Source organism: Ornithorhynchus anatinus, chromosome X5 (assembly GCF_004115215.2).
Source record: "Ornithorhynchus anatinus isolate Pmale09 chromosome X5, mOrnAna1.pri.v4, whole genome shotgun sequence".
NCBI classification, from domain to species: Eukaryota; Metazoa; Chordata; class Mammalia; order Monotremata; family Ornithorhynchidae; genus Ornithorhynchus; species Ornithorhynchus anatinus.
The window spans coordinates 34,149,900-34,174,788 of NC_041753.1; the positions used below are offsets into that span (position 1 = coordinate 34,149,900).

Genomic DNA, 24,889 nt, shown 5'->3' on the forward strand with positions numbered 1-24,889 from the left:
AAACCAAAATGATCTTATTCTTATACACTCAACATTTAAATCCAATAAAGACTAGTGACGCATGTCCACAGTTCATGAATAGCAATATAGTGTCCTTCATTTCAACAAGATTTGTTTCTCTTTGCATAGACTTTTAATCTAAATTTAGACATTTTCTTTCAAAGCATTGAATGAAAAGTAATCTATATAGTGTGTCCTGAGAGGGACACCAGAATTGCATATAGGTCCTAAAACATCTTTAAACACCAAACAAAAGTGTGTTTTTATGCCCTGTTTCATTTAATGGGGTGTCCTGATACAGATATGCTGTTAGAAAAGTCTAGCTGCTGAATTTTATAAATATGTTTTCTGAAAGAGTCACTAAAATAATTCTTTTTTAGTCTGGTAAACATTGTGTCTCAGCCAAAAATTTTTTAAAAAAGGAGAATATCATTGATCTTGGTTCATCTTTCATTAATCTTTTCTCAAACTAGATGACATCCTTTAAACAAAAGGCCAATATATATTTATTAGATTTGAGATAAATTTATGATATGCTCATGCAGGGCTATTCTCATTTTATAACTGTGACTATATTGGAATGGTTGAAAACAGGCAGAAAGTAACAATTTATCGTGACAGATATGACCTTATCAAAAATATGATGATAATCATTTTCATTTACATGTCTATGGCAGGGGAGGTCTGTTATTGTAGGTGGCTGATTCTGTTCATTAATGGAAAGCTCTTTTGATAGACTGATATAGCAGATAAGTTAGATGAACAGGACCAAAAAAAGAATATATTTCGGCAAAATTACAATTTGAATCCAGAAGTTAGAGAGCTTAATTGCCATGTAGCTTACTTGAATAAATATTGAGGCCATGCAATTATGGACTATAATTCTAGCCTCAACAAACAATCTATCCAAATGGGAAGCATAGACTCCCACTACTTTGCATTTTTACACTTGCCATTCTATTTAAACTAAATAATATGAGTAGGAAGACTGGTTGAAATATATTCTTTTTCCTGGCTCTATTTGATTTTTTTTTCCTTTACTTCCCTTAAGATACTTTCCTTAACTCTAAACATACCATAAATTACAGGATGCATATGAACTTTGATGAGAAGATATTTTTAAAGGATTATTTCTGTATCAGAGCAATTTAAAAAATAGTTCAGATATATCCCATTATTCAGGTACCTAGAAGTTAGATATTTTTCAAAACATGCAAAACAAAGGATAATTATCAGGTCATATCATTTTGAACCCTGTACATGATTTTTCTATCATAGGGAGCAAATTTGGTTAGATAAATAATGTGTTTGACAATGAATCATACCTAATAAATCTCATTTCATCTTTTGTGTTGGTGTTAAAACTATTTCCTATGCTGTACTATTTGAAATAAGACTTTGAATTAAATAAAAATGAAACTAGACTGTATCTACACTAGGATCACCAAGGGTAGGCTTTCAGTGGGTTGGTCCCAAAAAGGAGTGGAGCAGGAAGCAATGGTGGGGAAGAGAGGGAGAGAGAAAAGAATGGGAAGAGAGAAAAAGAATGGGTGAATTTAAAGGGAAATAAGAAAAGGGAAGAAGGGAAATAGAAAAGGAAAATAGAGACAAAGGGAAAAGAGAAGGAAGAAAGGAATTGGGGAGAGGGAGAGCATAAGAAAAATGGGAGAGATGGGGACAGGAAGGGAAGTGGGACTCACTTCCTCATCCTCCATCGCCAATGGTCCGCTCACCATCTTCCATTTCTTTTGCTACCTGGCTCCAGCAATTATGTCCAAACTGGATAATCTGGCAATTACTGCTTCTACTGATCATCAGCATGATGATCTCACACTTATAGTTGCTTAATTTCTAATTATTTTAGAAAAGAATGATGTGAAGTCAAAAAGGGACAAAGGATGAGGAGTAGAAAAACACTAACGACACATTCGTGTCTCTTGATCGGTGAGTAAATTAAAACCAAGGGATATTTTCAATTCTTTTCTGGACAAGGGTGAAGGACAGTAGAGGGCAGCAACATGTCACTGGCCACCAGAGTTCTCTAGGCACAACAAAATTGGATCCTCCTTGTCTTCAGAGGTGGCAGCAGCAGCCACTCTCATGGCCACTGCCCCTGCGACTAATGGAGTATCTCCCCACACTGTGGCCTAAAGCTGACCTTTCATGGCTTGTCCCTTAGGTCATTTGGGTGGTGGGACAGAACTTTATAAATTGTTGACCACCTGCCAAAATCAGGATATTGGCTATGTCAACGTGTATCCAAGGGCCGGGGGGGAGTTCATAATTTCTTCCAAGTCATCTTAAATTCATGATTTTTTTCCCAAGTTCATTTTTATGCCATTTTTGCCTGACAGGTGTTAATACATGCTTTGATGAACCATGCCTGACTCCTCATGTTATAATACTTTTTCCAGCAATATCTAGTATATCCTTCCTTGAGGAAATTAATTGTTGTTGGATTTTCACAATTTTAACTCTAGCTAAACTGGGCCTCTTAGCAAATATGTATATAGCTGTCCATTGTTTTCAAAGATGACTACTGACTCTTGAGATCTTATCCCTGTGGGTGAGCATGGCTAAAAAAACTGATGCAGGGTGAGACTCCCTTTGCATTGTTTACATGCATCTGCTTTATCTTTGTTACTGCACTGCAAGACTGAGGTTCACCAGGATTGGTCCTCTAGTAAACCACTTCTGAGTTGGGATAATTTTGCTAGTCCTTTCCCCATTGTGTGTGAGCAGTTCATTCCCAGTTAGGGCTCTTCAAACATGCAGGGTGTCCATAAACACCTAAATTTTTAAAAAAACATTTGGTCCCACCCTCACCTTCTCCCTTGCCGCTATTCTCAAACCCTCCTTTTAATATCACTTCTTCCCCTCTGCATCTGAACATGCTCAGCTCACAACTGTACTATAAAGCCTTCTCTGGATCATATGATTGGCTCTAGGGGTGGGGAGTGGACCTGGGGGGCGATGGGGCGATGAGGGGGGGAATGAGCACCAGATTGGCATCAGATTATTTCATATGATGGGTAGAGGCCAATCATAAGGGATGCAGTTCATTAGCAGGTCATAATTCAACTCATTATACTAGAGTTTGGGAGATCAGATAGGACACTGAGGCACATCCATGATCCAATCAAATGCCTCTTATGCAAATTGCACCCCCCAATACATATCCCCTGTTTTTTCTCATACCTCTCCACCCACTCCTTCTCAGTTCACTATCTGATTCAATCAGTCCATCAGTCAATGGTAAATATTGAGCTCTTAGTTCGTGTAGAGCACTGTGCTAAGCACTTAGGAGAGTACAATACAACAGAGTTGGTAGACACATTTCTTGCTCACAGTGAACTTACAGTATAGATGGGGAGACAAACATTAGTATGAATTATTTTATTTAAATATATGTAAGTATATGTTTATGTGATTTATACATAATTATAATTTATAATATAAATAATTTATGGATATGTACATAAGTGCTGTGGGGCTGTAGGTGGGGTGAATATCAAATGCACAAAGGGTATGGATCCAAGTGCATAGATGACAGAAGTGATAGGGAGTTGTGCAAAAGAGGGCTCACTTGGGGAAGGCCTCTTGGAGGAGATGTGACAATATTATTGAAGCGTGAACTAGACTGAAGTAGGCGCTCCTTTTCCAATTCTAATCCCCTAATTGTGAATGTCTCACAAGGCTATGTTCTGAGTTTTGAAGCTTTTTACTTTACATTCATTCACTTGGAAAGCTCATCCACTCTCATGACTTCAGTTCCCAGTTCTATGCATATGACTCCCAAATCTACTTCCTTATTTTCAAACTCTCTCCCACTATTCTATCTTGAATCTTCTTTTGCCTCCAGGACACGTCAACTGGAAATCTCACTTGCACCTCAAGATCAAAATGTCTAAAATTAAACTTCTCATCTCTCTTTCTAAATGTCTGTCTCCTGATTTTCCTATATCTACCCCAAAAAACCACTATCCTCCCTGTACCAGAATCCCCCACACTTGGTGTCATCTTGATTGCTTGCTGTCTTTTTATTTTATTTAATGGTAATTTTTAAGTGCTTACTATGTGCCAGGCACTGTACTTAGCAATGGGGTGGAAAAAAATTAATTAGTTTGAACACAGTCCAGGTCCCATTTGGGGCTCAAAGTCTTAATCGCCATTTTATAGATGAAGTATTTGAGGCACAGAGAAGACAAGTACCTTACCCAGTGTCATGATAAGAACCTAGGTCCTCTGACTCCCAAGCCACTAGGACTTTCCAGTAGGCCACGCTGCTTCTCACATTCATCTTTAATATTATGTCTCTCATATTAAATCAAATGCTGAATTCTGCTGATTCTTCTTGTAAAACATTTCCTCCATGTGTCCCTTCCTCTCCAGGCGAACAGCCTTCACCCTGTTTCAAGCACACGCATAAAGAGATTAGACTATTGTATTAGCCTCATTAATGGTCTCCAAATTCTTCCCCCTTTAGACTCCCTTTCCATGCTGCTATTTGCACCATCTTCCTAAAACACTATTCAGTTCATGTTTCTCCACTCCTCTTGACCTCCAATGCCTGTCATCTCTTTATTCAATCAATCAATGGAATTTATTGACTCATTATTATCTAGGGTTCACTGACAGTCCTCACCTGGATCTCTTTCTCTCTAGCTGTTCCTTCTCAGACTCTTTCACTGGCTTCTCCACTGCCTCCCAACCCCTAACTGTGCAGGTCCTTCAAGGTTCAGTTCTGGGTCCCATTTTATTCACCATCTACACTCACTCCCTTGGAGAACTCATTTGTTCCCACAGCTTCAGCTACCATCTTTATGCAGATGATTCCCAAATCGACTTCTCCAGCCCAATCTCCCTCACTCTCTACAGTCCCCCATTTCCTGCTGCCTTCAGGATAATTCTGTACCTCAAATTTAACATGTTCAAAACAAAATTCATCTTCCCACCCATCCCTGTCTCCCCTCAGACTTTCCCATTACTGTAGACATCACCATCTTCCCTGTCTTGCAAGCTCCTTTAACCTTGGCATTATCCTCGGCTTATCTCTCTCATTCAACCCTCATATACAATCCGTCACCAAATCCTGTCAGTCTACCTTAACAACATTGCTAAAATCTATCTTTACCTCTCTATTCAAACTGTTACCAAGCTGATCCAAGCACCAATCATTTACCTCCTTGCCTACTGAATCAGTTTCCTCACTGACCTCTCTTCATCCTGCCTCTCTCCTCTCCAGGCCACACTTCACTCTGTTGCTTGGATCATTTTTCTAATAAAAGTTCAGTCTACATCTCCACACTCCTTAAAAACCTCCATCGATTGCCCAACCACCCCCACATCAAACAGGAACTCTTTTCCATTGGTTTTACAACAATTAGCTCTTTCCATTTTACTTTACCTCACTGAGGAAAGAATGAGTTGAATTTAGTAGAGAGAGTGTCAATTTGGTCATCAAGGAAAGGTAGTCTGAGTATGGAGACTAAATGGGGTGTGATGAGTTAAGAAAAGTAGGTGAGGTGAGGTGGACCAGATCATTATTGGAGTTGAGAGTGATAGCAAGTGGGCAGGGGAAGGGTCATCAGGAACATCTATTGTGGATATCCAAGTCCCCAGGGATCAGTGTTGGGATGGAGAAAGAGTGAAGGAATGTGTGAGAGGGATCAAAATGATTCAAATAGTTGGAGGTGTGTCCTGGGGAGTGATACAAGTCCATGACTAGTATCTGGAGTGGATGATAGAGGTGGATGATATGAGCTTCAAAGGAAGGGAAAGCGCAGGGTCGGGGAGGCGTAATGGTGCGAAAGCGACATTGGGAAATGAGAAGCTGATTCCTACCCCTTGTCTAGTAAGTGTGGGGGAGTGGGAGAAGATAAGTCCCCTCTAGAGATTGGCAGGAGAGACAATATCATCTGGAGAGAGTTAGCTTTCAGTGATAGAGAGGAGGAGCAGTGATTGGGTCAGGTAGAGATCAGTGAAAAAGGGAAGCTTTCCCATAATGGAGCAGGGGTTCAACAGGCCACCTTTGGCTGAGGCTTTGGTGGGGGTGGATATAGGGGGAGTGGATGGCATGAGCGGTGGGGAGGGGTTTTATGGGAGTGAGCTGATGGGGCTAGGGTGGTGAAAGGGGATGAGGGGTGGCACTGGGATAAAATAACAGGGATGAGGTGGGGCAATAGGGTTGGGGCAGCGCAAAGGGTGGGGAGGGGTTGGATGGAGGAAGACAGGGAGGGACTGGGAAAGGAAGGACAGGGATGTAGAGAAGATGAGATCAGAGTTGGAGATATAGATTTGGGAATCATCCACAGAGAGATGGCAGTTGAAGTCATGGGATCAAATGATTTCTCCAAGGAAATGGATGTGGATGTAGAACAGAAGGAGACCCAGAACTGAGTCTTGAGGGACTCCTGCAGTTAGGGATTGGGAGGCAGAAGAGAAGCCCATGAAAGGGATTGAGAATGAGTGGCCAGAGAGATTGGAAGAGAATGAGGAGAGGACAATGTCGGTGAAGCCAAGGTTGGATAATCAGTGTTGTCGTTACATAGGCATATGTACCCCTACTTTAGGGAGAGGGCTATACTTACTCCCCCAAACTAGCCATTTCTGTTATGATTCCTTTCTAAGTCCCTACCAGCAAGGTCCTCTTACAACCCCCACTATGACACATTCAGTGTTCTCTGGAAACCAAGTTTAAACTGCTTTTTGTCTAAAATGGGGATTGGATATCCCTCAATCATTTTTCCTCACAACAAATATGAATGTTTGTTTCCTTCTTCTACCTCTGACTGCATAGACAACTACTTACTTCCTAGTCATCTTTAAGGAGATGACTTACCATTCTTTGCCCTGACATTTCTCTGGAATTGGAACTTTATTACCAACAGACTAAAACTATTTTCTTTTTTTTTTTTAGGTCTTTTCAGTTCATCTCTAAAATGAAAAGAAAAAAAAAATCCAGGGAAAAACTGAAGTTTTACCCAGGTCTATTTGCAAACAGTAATGTATAGCATTTTCTTTCAATCAACCTTTCCTCCTGCTGAATCTAAGTGGCTAACATACTTTGGGATGAGCCTCCACTTGCTCATCAGTCTCTAAACCCCAAGCAACAATCAGTGTGTAGCCATGTGGCAAAGCCTTGGCTTTCTATCAATTCTCTTGACAAGAAAGTGGTCAGCTCTCATTTGTTTTTTTCTTAGCTAAAAAAAAAAATTCAGGAGGCTGGTGTTTCTACCTAACATCTGCCTGTACCCCCACCTTTTCTCCATTTTCTCAATATTAGAGGCATGTCATGAACAGGGTCAGGCATGTGCTTGTGTATTGACAACACCCAAAGGTGGCCATATAGTTCAGGTGAACTCCAAAATGCTTATTTATTTGCAAGTGTTTTCAGGGTACAACTAACCCTATTTATAAAAATCGAGGCACAACTTGGCTGTTCCCTAGAAGCCATTGCATTGCTTAATTGAGTTTTCAGTTTGCCTACTTCAGTGAGGAGACAGGGGCTCAGATGCTCCTGAATAGTTTTATGTACAATGAAAAGTACAGCTAATATTGGTGAATACCTACTAAATCTTTTTATCACTCTCTCTCCCACTAGTAAGTAAAATCTTTTAAAATAATTCTGGAATTGAATTCACTCTTGAATACTTCAGAATCCTAATTATGAAACTGAGCCCCTTGAGCCTTGTGGCACTTAGTTGAATCTTCTTAATGAGCTTGCAGGATGTTATGCTCCAACATTTAAATACTTTTTTAAAAAAACTCTTATATACATGATGCCTGCAAAGCAAATATTAGCCGAGTCCAGTGGAGAACCTCCAAGATGATTAAGGGTTGAAAATTGCAATGGTGGATTTGTCCTTTGGTTTGAGGTAGATGTTATTGATGGTGAGACTGCATCTATAAGTACAAATGACTTTTATGAAGAATCTCTTTGGATAATTACACATGGCTTATTAAAGGTTGAGCATAAGATCTTCATGGAAAGGATAAAATAACTGAAAATTTTCATCAGAATTGAGAAGCTTGAGACAAAATAGCAGTCTTAAACTATGTAAAGGTGTTCAGCTGGTTCTGTTTCTGGGGGAAATGGGTTTAAAGTACAATAGAAGGTATTTAGATTAGATAAAGAATTTCCTGACAATGAATTATTAACAATCAGAAAGGGCTAAAAGTTCTATAGAAAAAGATATTCTACAAGGAAATTGTAAAATATTTTCTATAGATGTTTTAAAATGTGTTGGCAATTACCTGGAGTGTATAATCCTGCAGGAGAAAAGGATAGACTAGATGAATATTTCTCAAACTTATTGTATTCTTAAGATTTCTGCTTTTGGAAAGCATTTTTCCTTCAGTGGCAGTAGTAGTAGGGATGTTCTTTATAGAACAATTAATTCTGAGTGCAGTGTTGGGAAAACACAACAAAAGCGTAAGACCCATTCTGTGCCCAAAAGGAGTTTATGCTGTCGTGTGGAAGACAGACATAACAATATTTGCAAGCAAAATAATAAGAAAAATAAACTGAATATTTATTCTAATATATGTGTTGGTGTGTGTGTGTAAGTGCAGAGGATGAATAAATGCATAAGTTTTCCCTTCTAGACTGTATGCTCCTTGTGAGCAGAGAATGGGTCTACCAACTCTGTTGAACTGTACTCTCCCAGATGTTTAGCACAGTACTCTGCACATAGAAAGTGCTCAATAAATACCACTGATTGATTGATAGAGGTGGATTATGGGTTCAGAATATTGTTAATATTACAGAGATGGGCAATCCTGTAAGACAGAACTTGGAGAAGACAGGGGATTTACCCTGGGGAGGGAGGGTATAAAATACACATTGCAAAGCTGACTTCTCATGACCCACCATCTATCTTACCTGTTGAAATCATAGAGGACTCTCATGCAGTATTCATAAGAAGAGGAATTGCTCTTTCCTCACTACCTCTCTCAGGTATTACTCTGACAATGGGCTCGTATACTGGTCAAGAACTCTGAACTAACTGAAAAGGGCCCCTTTCAAACCTATGAGCATATTGATGCTTTGTCTTATGCTGTCAAGTCATCTCCTCGTGATAGTGACTCCATGGACACATCTCTCCCAGAAAGCCCCACCTCTATCTGCAATTATTCTGGTAGTGTATGCATAGAGTTTCCGTAAAAATACGGAAGTGGTTTACCATTGCCTTCTTCCACTCAGTAAACTTGAATCTCTGTCCTTGACTCTCTGCCGTGCCACTGCTGCCTAGCACAGATGAGTTTTGATTTGTAGCAGATTGCCTCCCATTCACTAGCCACTGCCCAAACTAGGTATGGAATGGATATGCCTCTGCCTGACCCTTCTTCCCATAGTCGAGATTGGTAGAATACTGAAAACTCTCCAGGTGCCATCCTGAGAGGAGTATTGATGCTTAATAGGAGGTAAGGCCATATATATTACAATCTTCATAAATTATATTTATTCAACACTATAAAAGGCAGTTAACTTTTACCAGTAACTGGTTAAATTACTATGTTATTTAACTGATGGCTTTAAGAGCTGCTGATAACGTATAGCATTGTAAAGAAGAGAGTGTTGATTGGAAAGCAATATTTTGGCAAGGGTTAAACATTAAAAATCTAATTAAAATAGGCATTTTAACTTGTGAGCCCGTTGTTTAGACTGTGAGCCCATCACTGGGCAGGGATTGTCTCTATCTGTTGCTGAATTGTCCATTCCAAGCGCTTAGTGCAGTGCTCTACACATAGTAAGCACTCAGTAAATATTATTGAATGAATGAATGAATAGCTTCTTACTTTGAACCCCATACAGTGACACTTTTTCATTAAAAAAAGATAAAATCTTAAGAGCTTAGTATAGAGTATTGCAACAGTGGTCAATCAATAAGCATTAGAATTATTCCTACTACTATGCTTCTATGAAGGGTACAAAAACAACTGCAGACATTTCAGTTTCAAGGGCTTTCAGGTTCAAAAGGTTTATCTTCAAATTCAATCAGTGAGAAATGGAGTGAGGAATCCATGATGGGGAAGGTATATAAATTAAAACTCTCCAATAGAATCTATCTCCTAATACCCTATCTTTCTTTTTCTGTTTTATTGTGGAGATGATTTTTTTAAAAAGCCAATCCTAAAAATTTCACTTTTCAGTATGAAATGCAAAGATTTCATAGTAAAAATAAATATAGTTTTAATCTTCTTTAAATACTGTGTTCCCACTCATTATTTTCCAACAATTACTATTGCCCACCCCTAATTGAATAAAAATGACCAATTTTTTCTTACAGTGAACTTAGGTCTGAGTTTTCCATGAATTTTACACCACAATATAAATGAAAATATTCCCCAAAGACACTTTTTCTGAAACATTTCAAGAATATAAGGTGCTTTGCCAAGATTTGTCTTCCAACAACCCCCCATGATGTTGTTTGGTATTACCCCATTTTTGTACATGGAAACACACAGAGAGTGGCACTGCGCTGAAACATAAGCAGAGGAGGAGGCTTGCCAGTTTGAGGAATTAAATGATTTATAGTCACTGTACCCTTCTTTTCTACAGTACTTTACTCAGACATCTTCACCACTTATAAGGATGGTATTTGTTAAGTGCTTACTATGTGCCAAGCACAGTCCTAAGTGCTGGGGTAGATATACGGCAATCAAGTTGTCCCACATGGGGCTCAAGGTCTTAATCCCCATTTTACGGATGAGGTAACTGAGGCGTAGAGAAGTTAAGTGACTTGCCCAAAGTCACACAGCTGACAAGTGGTGGAGCCAGGATTAGAACCCGTGACCCCTGACTCCCAAGCCCGTGCTCTTTCAACTAAGCCACTTCATCTCTTCACTTATGGCACAGCCCCAGTAGTCACTCGTTCATTCAATGGTATTGGTTCAACCCCTACTGAGAGAAAAATCATCCCAATCCCCAGAAAATAGTGAGATCATAGGGGGTAACAGAGACAGAGAGAGAGAGACAGAGAGAGTATTTTTGAAATATCAAACTCAGTACACTACCCCAGCCCTATCACAGTGGGACACAGAGAACATGAGAAGGACAGAGAGAATGTTTCTGAAAAATCAAAATCATTATCCTTCCCTGGACCCGCCACTCTGCCACAGCCCTGTCTGACCGGATGAGAAAAGCCACTGCGCTGTCGTCACTCTTGTTACTGCTGCCAGCACAAGTACCAAAATACCCCCACCCACGCTGTCCACCACTGCCGCCAAGCCTGTGTGTGCCCATGCACACAGCACAGCTTATAGCCGCCCCAGACTAAATTATGGAGCAGTAAGCAAAAATGCAGCAGCCATCTCCCCAGCTTCTCAGTAGTCATTCCTCTTCTATGGCCGTGGCTCCTAGAAGAGGGACAGAGAGGCCTCTGCAAGAAGAGGAGTGGGGAACCGCCATATGTCCCATATCCTTCTTCCCCAGTTCCACCCACTTATTGCTAGGCGTGACTATGGATTTTATGCCACTTAGACAGTGGAAGAGACCCCAACATGAGGAGATGGATTACACAGTCATCTTGAAGGACTTCACTTGATAAATGGGTTGTAGCTCAAAATAGTGCTAATCCTTTGCGGAACTGAGCAAAGTACCATACTAAGTGCTGGAGAAGAATCCAACAAAGGATGAACAGGACTCAGTCACTGATCCACGGGAAGTGCACAGTCTGAAAAAGAGGGGCTGGAAAGTTGACCATAAGCTCAAAGAAGAAGGATTGAAATCAAAGACAATGACAAACACAGTAAGAACTCTAGAAGCTCTTCCCAATGTTTTCCCATTTGTGGAGGTATCCCACTGCTGCTTAAATCCTTCAGTGCTCTTCAGGTAAGGAAAATAGGGAACAAGACTTCAGGATGCCTTGGGAGTAGGGGTGGCATAGGTGCCAGGCAGCCTGGCTTGACTTTCTGAGGCCACACACCTCTAGACTGCAAGCTCATTATGGGCAGGGAATGGGTCTGTTTCTGCTATATTGTACTCTCCCAAGCACTTAGTACAGTGCTCTGCACACAGTAAGGGCTCAATAAATATGATTGAATGGCTGACTGCTGCTGCTGCTTTAATCCTTTCCACCCTTGCCCTGTCTTGCTCTATTTCTGATTGTTTCACCCACCTATTGCAGTGAGGTGTTGGACGGAATTTGGGAGAGGGAGCTGCATTGGTGGACAAGCTCAATGAGAATCCTGAAAATAGTTGGCTAGGCAGAGAATACCACAGCTACCAAGGAGGTTAACCTGGTAACTGCCTCTTAGTTTGTGGGGCTACAGTATAGCAATGGCACTGTGCTGTTGTAACTTTAGCCAATAGTGGACTTTCCATATAAAATTATAGCTTGTACTTCACTCTTAACTCTATTGTAATAATAATGATGGCATTTGTTAAGCGCTTACTATGTGCCAAGCACTGTTCTAAGTACTATTCATTCATACATTCATTCAATAGTATTTATTGAGTGCTTACTATGTGCAGAGCACTGTACTAAGCGCTTGGGATGAACAAGTCGGCAACAGATAGAGACAGTCCCTGCTGTTTGACAGGCTTACAGTCTAATCGGGGGAGACGGACAGACAAGAACAATGGCAATAAATAGAGTCAAGGGGAAGAACATCTCGTAAAAACAATGGCAACTAAATAGAATCGAGGCAATGTACAATTCATTAACAAAATAAATAGGGTAACGAAAATATATACAGTTGAGCGGACGAGTACAGTGCTGTGGGGATGGGAAGGGAGAGGTGGAGGAGCAGAGGGAAAAGGGGAAAAAGAGGGTTAAGCTGCGGAGAGGTAAAGGGGGGATGGCAGAGGGAGTAGAGGGAGAAAAGGAGCTCAGTCTGGGAAGGCCTCTTGGAGGAGGTGAGTTTTAAGTAGGGTTTTGAAGAGGGGAAGAGAATTAGTTTGGCGGAGGTGAGGAGGGAGGGCATTCCAGGACCACGGGAGGACGTGGCCCAGGGGTCGACGGCGGGATAGGCGAGACTGAGGGATGGTGAGGAGGTGGGCGGCAGAGGAGCGGAGCATGCGAGGTGGGCAGTAGAAAGAGAGAAGGGAGGAGAGGTAGGAAGGGGCAAGGTGATGTAGAGCCTTGAAGCCTAGAGTGAGGAGTTTTTGTTTGGAGCGGAGGTCGATAGGCAACCACTGGAGGTGTTTAAGAAGGGGAGTGACATGCCCAGATCGTTTCTGCAGGAAGATGAGCCGGGCAGCAGAGTGAAGAATAGACTGGAGCAGGGCGAGAGAGGAGGAAGGGAGATCAGAGAGAAGGCTGACACAGTAGTCTAGCCGGGATATAACGAGAGCCTGTAGCAGTAAGTTAGCCGTTTGGGTGGAGAGGAAAGGGCGGATCTTGGCGATATTGTAAAGGTGAAACCGGCAGGTCTTGGTAACGGATCGGATGTGTGGGGTGAACGAGAGAGACGAGTCAAGGATGACACCGAGATTGCGGGCCTGAGAGACGGGAAGGATGGTCGTGCCATCCACGGTGATAGGGAAGTCTGGGAGAGGACCGGGCTTAGAAGGGAAGATGAGGAGCTCAGGCTTGCTCATGTTGAGTTTTAGGTGGCGGCTAACACCAGGTGGAGACATCCTGGAGGCAGGAGGAGATGCGAGCCTGAAGGGAGGGGGAGAGGACAAGGGCAGAGATGTAGATCTGCGTGTCATCTGCGTAGAGATGGTAGTCAAAGCCGTGAGAGCGAATGAGTTCACCAAGGGAGTGAGTGTAAATGGAGAACTGAAGAGGGCCAAGAACTGACCCTTGAGGAACTCCAACAGTTAAAGGATGGGAGGGGGAGGAGGTGCCTGCGAAGGAGACTGAGAATGACCGGCCAGAGAGATAAGAGGAGAACCAGGAGAGGATGGAGTCCGTGAAGCCAAGGTGAGATAAGGTATGGAGGAGGAGGGGATGGTCGACAGTGTCAAAGGCAGCAGAGAGGTCAAGGAGGATTAGAATGGAGTAGGAGCCATTGGATTTGGCAAGAAGGAGGTCATGGGTGACCTTAGAGAGAGCAGTCTCGGTAGAGTGGAGGGGACGGAAGCCAGATTGGAGGGGGTCTAGGAGAGAATGGGAGTTAAGGAATTCTAAGCATCGATTGTAGATGACTCGTTCTAGGATTTTGGAAAGGAAGGGTAGTAGGGAGATAGGGCGATAACTGGAGGGGGGAGTGGGGTCGAGAGCGGGTTTTTTTAGGATGGGGGAGACGTGGGCATGTTTGAAGGCAGAGGGGAAGGAGCCCTTGGAGATTGAGTGGTTAAAAATAGAAGTTAAGGAAGGTAGGAGGGCAGGGGCGATGGTTTTAATAAGGTGAGAGGGAATGGGGTCCGAGGCGCAGGTGGAGGGGGTGGCACTTGCGAGGAGGGAGGAGATCTCCTCTGAGGATACTGCAGGGAAGGATGGGAAAGTAGGGGAGGGGGTTGGTGGGGGGGAGGGGAGAGGCGGAGGGGTGACTTTGGGGAGCTCAGACCTGATCGTGTTGATTTTCGTGAGGAAATAGGTGGCCAGATCATTGGGGGTGAGAGATGGGGGAGGGGGAGGAACAGGGGGCCTAAGGAGAGAGTTAAAGGTCCGGAACAATCGGCGGGGGTGACGGGCATGGGTGTCGATGAGGGAGGAGAAGAAGCTTTGCCTGGTGGAGGAGAGGGCAGAGTTAAGGCAGGAAAGGATAAATTTGAAGTGTGTGAGGTCGGCTTGGTGCTTGGACTTTCGCCAGCAGCGCTCAGCAGCTCGAGCATAGGAGCATAGGAGGCGGACGGAGGAGGTGATCCAGGGCTGTGGGTTAGTGGAGCAATACTACTGAATGAATGAATGAATGAAAGTACTAGGATAGGTTGTCCCATGTGGGGCTCACAGTCTTAATGCCCATTTTACAGATGAGGTAACTGGGGCACAGAGAGGTTAAGTGAGTTGCCCAAAGTCACACAGCTGAAAAGTGGCAGAGCTGGGATTAGAACCCATAACCTCTGACTCCCAAGCCTGTGCTCTTTCCACTAAGCCATGCTGCTTCTACTCACCCAAGTCCTTAGTACAGTGCTCTGCACAGAACAAGTGCTCAATAAAGGGTACTGATTGACTGATGTGCTGCAACCCTGTCTCCCTACCCACTTGTTACACCCACTACCCCACCAGGAACATGACTAACAGGGAAGAGAAGAGTGTGAATGGCACTGTACAAACCACTAGTACTATAATCAATTCCTCTGTGCATTTTCTCAGTCCTGAAATCTTCATGTCAAGCAGCCTAGCCTGGTGGAAAGACCATGCGCCCGGGAGTTGGTTACCTGGGTTCTAATCCTGGCTTCACAACTTGCCTGTTTTGTGACCTTGGGCAAGTCACTTAACTTCCTTGTGCCTCTGTTTCCTATCTGTAAAATGCAAATGAAATACCTTTTCTCCCTCCTACCTAGACTGTGAGCCCCATGTAGGCAGGGATTATGAGAAGCAGCATGGCTCAGTGAAAAGAGCACAGGCTTGGGAGTCAGAGCTCATGGGTTCTAATCCTGGCTCTGCCACTTGTCAGCTGTGTGACTTTAGGCAAATCACTTAGCTTCTCTGTGCCTCAATTACCTCATCTGTAAAATGGGGATTAAGACTCTGAGCCCCATATGGGACAACCTGCTTACCTTGTATCTACCCCAGGGCTTAGAACAGTGCTTTCCACATAGTAAGAGCTTAACAAATACTATAATTATCATTATTATTATTATCATTGTGTCTGATCTAATTATCTTGTATCTACTGCAGCTCTGAGAACAGTGTTTGATACATAGTAAGCACTTAACAAATTCCACAGTTACTATTATTCATGACTGGACCAAGGTTCATCCACTGTTTGTGATAGAATCCAATCAATCATATTCACTGAAAGCTTACTATGTGCAGAGCACTGTACTAAGAGCTTGGAAGAGTACAATACAACAAAATTTGCAGACATGTTCCCTGCCCACAACAAGCTTACAATCTAGAGGGAAGACTATCATTGTCACTTTCCTCTGATGTGTTGGGTATGAAAGCACAGACTGTAATACTCTTGTTATGACTCCAGATGAAATCAATTCAAACCCAATTTGGACAAGAACAAACCAAGTACTTGGGGAATATAGCTGAAGTTAATACCTAACATTGTTAAGCTTTGGCCATAACTATGAATAAGAGCACACATTATAAAGTTGAACGTGAGTGAATTTTTTTATTGTATTTGCTAAGCACCTACTATGTGCCAGGCACTGAACTAAGCACTGCAGTAGATAAAACTAATCTGATTGGACACAGTTCATGTCCCACATGAAGTTCACAGTTTTAATCCCCATTTTACAGCTGAGATAACTAAGGCAGAGAGAAGTTAAGTGACTTGCCCAAGGTCACACAGCAGATAAGTGGCAGAGCAGGGGTTTGAACCCAGGTCCTTCTGACTCCCTGGCTTTTGCTCTATCCAATAGGCAACACTGCTTCTCCTGGAACATATTAATTTCTGAAAATGGCAAAAATGGTTGAGTCACTTTTTAATAAAGCACTTTAAAAATCTTCCACATGTGCACTTCAATCCACTACTACCCACTATAAAGATGGTCACAATCAATCATATTTATTGAGCACTGTACTAAGGGCTTGGGAGACTACATCATCGCTGCCCTCAAGGATCTTACAATCTAGCAGGGGGGATAGATACTAAAATAAATTACAGGTAAAGAGAAGCAGCAATTTAAAAATATGTGCACAAGTGCTAGAAGTGGGATCAGGGATCAGCATGGTCTTTCTATCTTTGGAGAAGATGGACTGGTTATGAAACAAGGTAAAAAGTAGGCAGAATAATATTTTCAAAATGTTAATTTCATGAAAACCACAATAATATTATTCCCCCCACGTTCATGTTTAAAAATGCATGACGTTAACAAATGTACACAATGCTATTAGGCTGCTTCCCCTTCATTTGACTTCCAGAGTGTGTATGCATGAGTGTGGAAAAAAGGAGAGAGAGAGAAAGAGGAGGAGAGAGAAAGAGAGAGATAGTTTTGTGCATATTTTTTCTCTGGCCTTGCAAAATCCAACTCTAATTTAAATTTTCTGGGGCATGATCAGCTGTCTAAAATTCTCCCGGTGTCAAAAGTATAAAATAAATCAACACTGATGTAACAAAGCAAGTCAGGAAATGAGAAAAAATGACATCTTTCTAGATCAACTGTTCTTCAGAGTACAGTACAAGTTGGCAGTCTGGAAAAAAAAAACAACATAACTAGCATAAGCACTGAAAAAGATCCTGACATTAGATGCACATCAAGAAATAAAAAACACAATTGCCCCTAGGTCTGTGATACTTCCATAGGTAGGGATTTCTAGACCATAATCAAGGTCTTATATGTTACATTTAAGTTTTCATAAATTATAAGAAATAGTACCTTATTTAGTGATTAGAGATGTAACAAAGAGATAAATTCCACCCTTTCTGGAATTTGACTTCAGATTCTAGACATCATCATATCCTTTCATTCTTCTGAAAGGGCCATGGTTGGCTCTCATGCAAAAAGTTCCAGAAATGGGTACACAGGCGGAGCTAGCGAAGATACGGAGTGTTACAACACAAAATATAACTCTGTGTGTTTATTAAAATATCAAATATATTTCAATATATGCAACAAAGCACTGTATTAAGACCTGGGATGACCTGTATTAATCTGTATACCTGAAACCTGTATACACTGTATTAAGATGATTTGATCAGACCAGATATAATCCCTGTGCCAAACCAACAAACTATATAAGAGTTAAGGAAAGTAGCTATCTAATCCCTATTATACAAATGTGGAAACTGAGGCTCAGAGAGGTTAAGTACTTGTCCAAGATCACACAATAGACCAATGGCAGAGCTGGAAATATAACCCAAATCACCTGACTCCGAGATCAATGCCTATCCCATGAGGTCACGCTGACAACCAATTGTCACTACCACGTAAATATATTTTTGGTCTTTTGCCCCTTGACCTTCCCCTTTATTTTGGCATGGCGTAGTGGATAGAGCACAGGCCTAGGAGTCAGAAGGTCATGGGTTCTAATCCCGGCTCTGCCACTTGTCTACTATGTGACCTGGGCAAGTCATTTCATTTCTCTAGGCCTCAATTACCTCATCTGTAAAATGGGGATTAAGACTTTGAGCCCCATGTGGGACAGGCACTGTGTCCAACCTGATTACCCTGTATCTATGCCAGTGCTTAGAACAGTGTCTGGCGCATAGTAAGCACTTAACAAATACATTCATTATTATCATTATTATTATTATTGTTGTCTGACCTTTACAGCTTCTGTTCCATAGATGGCTACTCATTGCTAAACTGATACAAAATGAACGTTTATTAATAATGAGTTTATTCTCAAAGGTATTGAGGCAGATCTTGCTTATGAGACTTTAATTGCTCACTTTTTGAAAACACTAATCCACTCTGGTTTCTTACGTAAACTTGTCCCTTCTAGAACACCAAAAGGCCAACTTTAGTGAAAAGAGTTACTGCACCTCCAAAAAGTGAGTAGCTTCCTGCTCTCTCAGCAGCAAGAGGAAGTGGGTCCATTACATTTCATTTAACACATCTCTTTGAAAAATGATGCCAGATATTTGGTACCACTATTTGAACTGGTGGTGGAGAGGCCATAGCTTCTTCATCTGTTTTGACATTAATGTATTGGGGTTTCCAAAGTTGAGTGAGGTCCATGTTGGACAACGTTTCCTTTTAATGAGATGCATTCAATTTATTGTCCTCTGCATCATCCATTTCTAAACTGTTACCTCCCCAGTTCAACAATTTCTTTAGTTTTCTGACATAAAGGATGGGCAGTGCTTACTGCAAAATCCTTTCAGTGTTGTTTTCTTTACTTCAATCCAGGTGGAGAGGTGGGTGTGGGATCTCAGACTTGTAGTGCTGGATCAGTTGGCAGTATGCATAGGATAAGACATCAGACGATACTGGTTGTAGCTCTGGAGTAGTTGTGTCAAGGGGTGGTTGTGGGTATGTGTAAACTAAGCCCACAGGGGACAGCCAGATTAGTAGTCCTTCCCCTGCCCACAGTTCCAGGGTGTTTGAAATCATATGGGTAGGGTATGGCTTTTGGGCCAGTGGAGTGCAAATCACCCTGGGAGTTGGGGTGGAGCAGGACTACAGTGAGGGGAGAGGAGGGAAACCTAGCTCTCTTTTGCTGGTAGCTGGGGAGGAGGAGGGAGCTCTGAATGCTGCCCTAAGAAACCTAAGGCCTGTGATCAGTTATTTGTCTCTCATCAAGCAACATCGGAGATAAAAAGGAAAGTTAATAAGGGAGAGCTAATGTGTTCAGTGGTGTTCTTGGTGGATGATTTCAGTTTAAACCCAAGTTTTTCAGAAGTCTCTAAAAGCAGCTCAGGCCAGAATCCACATGACCAGTTGATTAGGATAGTCTTTTAAGTGGAGGAGATGTTAATCAATCCTAAAACCCTTCAGGAGCAGCAGGTAATTATCTTGTGAACCTTTCCTGCAATACTCGGTGATTGTTTCCCTCTATTTCTGTCCTGAGTTAAATTCTGTTTGTTTCTCTTGCCTGTTTGTGGATGTAGCTCAGTCTTGTCCACTGAAGCTTTATTGCCCTCTTTAGGAGTAGCTGGTAGGAGAATTTAAGTCCATACCTGTCTTGGGTGGTGTTGGGTCTAGGGCGTCAGTTCTTCTAGCCCTAGGTTGAGAGTATATCACAAGCCAACCTGAATTCCATTCAGAAGAAACCAAAATTCTCCTTGGGATGCTAACAATGCTCGATGAGAGCTGGGTTTCCCTCCTCTAGCCTCACTAGAGTCTGGCTCCACCCCGACTCCCTGATAACCTTACAGAGCCTGATAGAGAACGGAGTTGAATCATCTATGGGGTATTTAGAAGGCATTATCCTGCTTCCAGTTGTTTAAGAAGAAAGATAGCTGCTGTCCAACCTAAATTTATCAAATTCTTCATTGAAGTTAAAAAACCAGGACTATTGTCAATAAAACAAGGGCAGTCTTGTGCAGCCTCCTATACAGACTGAATTCTTGTATAACTCTTCAACCAAGATTAGATAATAGTTTAGTAATACTTATCATTACAATATATGGCATGTGCAAGGATGTCATATTACTCTTCCACATGTTCTGGAATGGAACCTAATTTATAACTAGTAAGTCTATAGGGAAACCTAGTCCATGCGACAACCAGAACTAGCTTATATCACTGGGTAGCCATGCCTTTGTCTAAAATCCACAAATCAGAGTATAAATGTGCTTATCATTGGCAATTATTTTTAAGGGTTTTTTTTTTAGTGGTATTTGTTAAGCGCTTACTATGTGCCAGGAACTGTACTAAGCACTGGCGTAGATACAAGTTATTCAGGTTGGACAAAGTCCATGTCCCACATGGGGCTCACAGTCTTAATCCCCATTTTACAAATGAGGGAACAGAGGCACAGAGAAGTGAAGTGACTTGCCCAAGATCACACAGCAGAGATGTTACGGCACTGGGATTAGAACCCAGGTACTCTGACTCCCAGGACCATACTCTTTCCACTAGGCCATGCTGTTTCTCATAAATCTCATAAATCAAAGTCAAATCTAATGTTTTACAGGCATCTTGAAGTATCTGCCTACAGAACTGTATCGTATTCTCCCAAGCATTTACTTAGTACAGTGCTATGTCCACTGTAAGTGTTCAATAAATACCAATGATCAACTGTTGAAGGTTTTTGATGGAAAAATCACTTAGGGCATTCTGCAAGGTGGGCAAGCAGAGCAGAAATCCTGTAAAATAGCTGTAAAATCCTGTAAAAGAGGATTTCCACAAAATAGCATGCTCTGCATCCAATATGGGTTTGATAAATACTGTTACTCCTCCTCCTCCTCCTACTACTACTAGCACTACTACTACTTACTACTACTACTTCTGACTAATGTGGCTGGAGAAAACCATGGTGGAAAAGAGACTAATAATAATAATAATAATATTGGTATTTGTTAAGCGCTTACTCTGTGCCGAGCACTGTTCTAAGCGCTGGGGTAGACACAGGGGAATCAGGTTGTCCCAGTGGGGCTCACAGTCTTAATCCCCATTTTACAGATGAGGTAACTGAGGCACCGAGAAGTTGCTTGCCCAAAGTCACACAGCTGACCAGTGGCCGAGTCGGGATTCGACACAATGTGTGAAAACTGTCTGACACAATGGTGTGAAAACTTGGCCTATTCACATATCAAAAGCTGCCTGTTTACATCTCAACACAGCCTCCATTTGACATCTCAAGAATCTATTTACTATGTACTTTCAAGGATCCCCTTGATTGGGTATATTTCTTCTCACACATTTGGAAGGACATGTAATCATTCCCACAATTAATCACTCAGAAACCCCAGATTAAATTTCTGACTGCTTCTGATAATATCTTTTAAAACCCTTAAACCTCTCCGACCTTACAATATCCCCTCAATCCCTCTGTCTAATCATCCTAAACCTGTCTTTTCCTGTCACTGCCCCATGTCCCTCTCTCCCTGTCCCACAACCCCCCCTGCCAGGTGACTCCCATTCAACCCCTCCCTGCCCCCCCAGCCCCAGCCAAGCACTGCCTGTGGAACCCCTACTTCATCATAGGAAAGCCCCTTCAGCCTTGCACAAATTCTCCATCCTGAAGTCTTCAGACCGAGGCCCATCTGTCATTTCCAAAAGGTGACTTCATAATCAAAGGATTGCATTCACTGCTCTTATGCTAGCCAGATATGGAAATGACACTGCAACATTTAATGAAAATGTGAGACTTGGACTTCGTGCAGAAGACACATCCAGCTAATTGAACAGTTACTTAGCACCACTCTCAAATCATACTCAGCATCAAATGGCAGGCTAGGATCAGCAACAATGACTTCCTGAGATGCAGTCAGCTCACCAGAGTTGAAGCAATGGTTACAACACAACTCTGCGGGGAGGGACCTAAGGAGAATGTTTGACAGCAGATAACCAAGCAGATGCTGAATAGGGCATTCAAAGTGGGCTTAGACAACACCGGAGAGCAGAAAACATGATTTAAAAAAATGGTGAATTAGAAACAGTATGAAATAACAATGCAGTGCTGGGAAAAAAACACTGCAGCAGACAAAATTGTGAGCAGAAATCAGGAGATGGAGGTATGTTCCTTTAGCAAAGGGTTCATGAAGATCAGGGTACCAGCTAGCAGGTAGACTCAAAAACAGAAACAGGCCTAGTGTGGGACAAACTCACATTAAACATTCATCCTTATTAAAAATGCCAGAGGGGGTGTTGGCCCAGCTTTAGACTTTTCAGTCAAGTTCACACACATGGTGGATTTGACCTCATCATCAGCACTATAATCTTTGAAAATGAAGCAAAGAAACATGGCAGGCAGCTAACCAAAAGCTGCATAAATAGTACACAGATCTTGCCAAATGAGTAAGATAAGTGCTGGAAAGTTAGACATTTTCACAGGGACTTAATTATTTTAGGACATTTTATTAAATTACTGCTGCAGGGCTCTAAAGGTTATTCACAGCTGGGAAACTCTTCCTATCCAAGTTGCTGGAACTGTTCTGGAACTGTGTCAACATGATCAGCATTTTTCTCTGCTCTGGGACTATGTAAATGCAAAGAACATTGCCTGATATTTTTCCTGGGCAACTTCAGTGCTCCCAAAGAATGCTTATTATAGCTTTGTTGCCTACTCTTGTTCTACTCCTGGCTATCAGTGTCCTATACAGACTAGCCTGAAACACAACAATAAGAGTTACTCTCTTTGAGCTTGGGGCTTTAGAAAGATCAAGATAATGAGAGGCAGGTTAGAAAAATGTGAAAGCCACTGTATATAGTAAATACATCAGCATGATGAATATTGACCAGGTACATTGTATGGAATAGTGTGTTATACATAGAGTCAGTTATAGTAGTAATTATGTTATTCAGTGAGAACTAATAAGGTGCAAAGAACTATACTAAGCCCTTGGGAAAATAAAATTGAAGAAAGAGACACCTTCCTTGCCCAAGGGGAGCTTACACTCTAATGGGAGAGACAGATATGAAAACATTTATAAATGAAGTAATCAAAACAAATTATTAAATGTCTAATTGAGTAAACATACTTATATGAGTGCTGAGGACAAGTATGAATTAATATATAAGTGCTAGGTATGGTTGATATATTGATACAACTCGATGTTGGCAAGTAATGAGAAAAGGCTTGTTGGAAGAGGTGGAATTTTAGGAAAGCTTTGAGTATGGGGAAAGTTTTGGTCTATCTGACTGGGTACAGAGGGGGTTGCAGGCACCAAAAAGAGCATGAAGTAGAGGATGGAGGTGGGAGAGACAGGAGAGAGGTGCAGGTACATGATTGTCTTGGGAGGAATGAAGAGAACGAGCTGAGGAGTAGTGGGTAAAAAGTGAAGGTAATACAGATGGGGAGAGTTGTCAGTCATACACAGGACATTTTAGCCATATCTACAGGCATAGATAGGATCTCATCATCAGTAGCATCTTCAAACTCAGAAAAGTGAATTAAAGGATCCATGGATGCACATTTCACATTATTATCACATGGCCCCAATTCTTCATTCGGATATAATTATGGAACCTTTCAATATTATCTACAGCTTGCCTTTCAAAGTAAAAAATATGAAATATATATATTTTTTCTATTCATATTTGAAGATGATGCCACTGACTGTGAATTTTCCCCATGTGTCTAGTTATGACTAAAAAGTCAATGGGTGACCAATATATTCCCTTCTCCACAAAGCTTATCCCCTGTTGTGTTGATGTGCTTCCTACCTGCAGCACCCGGCACTATTTTAAGGTTTGTCTTTTCAAAACTTCTGTTCAAACCGCCTTCTATTGTGCCTTTCAGAACATCATAATTGAATCCTCAGTGGGGAACTATTTCTCAGGATTCTGCCCTGTCAATTTCTGTCATGGTACATATTTTATTTCTAGCTATCTTCAGCTTCAGCACATACTCATAAGACCCAGGATAAAAAATTACATCATCATAAAATTACATCATCATCATCATCATAATATCATTTTCCAGAATGAGTATTAAATGTGCATAAACTGACAAAGCTTATAAAATCCTATTGCATTTGTAAATAGAGTAGGAAGTTTTGAACAAAAGAGACTAGTTGCCATTAATGTGTTGACCTTTGAAAACCTGGCCCTCAAATTCTACTAAAAGTAGCACTGAACAGTTTCTTTCTTTGTTTCTTTCCAAAAGACATCATTTTACCTTACACCTTTGGCTCCACCATGCAAGAATAAAGACAAATATCTATTTGCTAATTGAAGTGTATGACTTTCACTGGAATCAAATTAAAATTCAGAAAAGTATGTAAGTGTTTATGTTTTGCTTCTGTCCCAACCTGAAACCTGATTTACAAATCTTTGGCATGATGCAGCAGTCAGTAACTTTGCAGGGTTGATTTAAATGCTAAGAATTCCACACTGCCCACATTATAAGATCTCAGAAGGTGACTATATATCTGCAAAATGGGGATTCAATACCTGCCCTCCCTCCCCCTTAGACATCTGACCTGATTATCGTGAAACTACCTCAGTGTTTGGTACAAGTCTGGGCACACAGTAAACACTTAACAATAACATTATTATTAGTGAGAAGTGGCCTGACCTAGTGGACAGCAAGGACAAGGACAGCCCGGGTCGTAGGACCTCTTGGCCAGGGTACACCTGTCCCTTTAAGAACCTGAATGCTGAATAGGACTGATCATCCCATGGTAAGAAATTCTCAATGCCTCTGGGTTAAGAGCTTAAATAGTGTCAGAGATCTCATGCCCCTGGGTTGAGGGCTTAACAGAAGCAGCATCTGTTGTGCTTGATGTTTTTCTATATGTTAATAAATATTTTCTTTCAGTGATA

General features: G+C 41.6%; 1 long non-coding RNA gene across 1 annotated transcript in view; it reads right to left on the reverse strand.

Annotated features, from left to right (window-relative positions):
• Nucleotides 1-4,284: 4,284 nt before the first annotated feature.
• The window catches only part of LOC114807950, a 94,408-nt gene continuing 73,803 nt past the window's right edge, over nt 4,285-24,889 (reverse strand). Inside the window, exon 2 of the long non-coding RNA XR_003755946.2 lies at nt 4,285-4,408. This is a non-coding gene — a long non-coding RNA (uncharacterized LOC114807950). The remainder of the gene's footprint in view (nt 4,409-24,889) is intronic.